We start from the raw sequence: 1295 nt of genomic DNA on the forward strand, positions 1-1295 counted from the left end.
ATTCCTTTCATAAGAGGTTATCATAACCTAGTTTGTTTACTGAACTTCATGGCCTTTCAAGATCTCCCTTGTTAAAGGCTATACATAATGCAAAATGCACGTGCTAATGGCTTTGCAAGATAAACATGTATCCATGGTGTGCTAGCGACCCACAATGTATAAGAATGGACCGTCTTCTCTATTTGACTGTTGCTGTTATTTTTGGGTTGCTTTAAAAAGACAGGTGCTTAAAATGAGCATTTTCAGAGAATTTATAAGAACAAGAATGTGTTTTTTGAACATTAAAGTTCGTAATCATGGGCTAGTAAAATCCCAAAACACAATTAAGAATGTGCATGATAAGTCCCCTTTAAATCATGTTAAAGTTTTTTAAGAGTTTTCGTCCCACTTACTGATATATATCTTGTTATGAACACATTCTAAACATTAGCCGTAAAATCAGAAAAACCTTTTCCATCAAGGAACTTGTGGAGGAACTGGGTCTGTGGGCCTGGGTCCACCAGGACGGCGTCCTGGTGGACCCAGGCCCACAGACCCAGTTCCTCCACAAGTTCCTTGATGGAAAAGGTTTTTCTGATTTTACGGCTAATGTTTAGAATGTGTTCATNGCTGTACATATCGGGTATGAATCGCTGAAAGGTTTGGGAAGCTTTGTTTCGTGAAAGGCTGGCAGAGGGTGCGGCCTCTGGGTATCAATCAATCAATCAATCAATCAATCAATCAATCATCAATCAATGTTTATTTATATAGCCCAATATCACAAATGTTGCATTTGTCTCAGTGGTCTTCACAGTTTGTACAGAATATTAGTATGACAACACGACACCCTCTGTCCTTAGACCCTCACATCGTACAAGGAAACACTTCCAGAGAAACCCCACAGTTTAAAGGGAACATGAGAGAAACCTCAAGGAGAGCAACAGAGGAGGGATCCCTCTCCCAGGACGGACAGACGTGCAATAGATGCCGTGTGTAAATCGAAAAGATAATACATTTACAACATAGGTTATCCCCACGTCAGAGTACCCAGGAAGAAAATGAGAAACCTCCAACGAGGCGTTTTGGGGAGATCTTCTCTGTGTTAGAGTTTTACTCCCTACAGGGTGTACTTTGAGGGTTTTTGACTCTGCAGACCGTTTACATGCAGAAAAACCTTCATAAATACACAAGGGGACGGGTAATAACCAGAAAAGCATGACATGGGCCCTTTAACCACTAGGTGTCCCTTTCTATCAGCTGTGCACCGTTATGGTGTAAATACAGCCTATCTACCAATTGGATCAAATATAAAAGTC

The sequence above is a fragment of the Notothenia coriiceps genome, unplaced genomic scaffold (genome assembly GCF_000735185.1).
Source record: "Notothenia coriiceps isolate Sejong01 unplaced genomic scaffold, NC01 NC01_scaffold00034933, whole genome shotgun sequence".
NCBI classification, from domain to species: domain Eukaryota; kingdom Metazoa; phylum Chordata; class Actinopteri; order Perciformes; family Nototheniidae; genus Notothenia; species Notothenia coriiceps.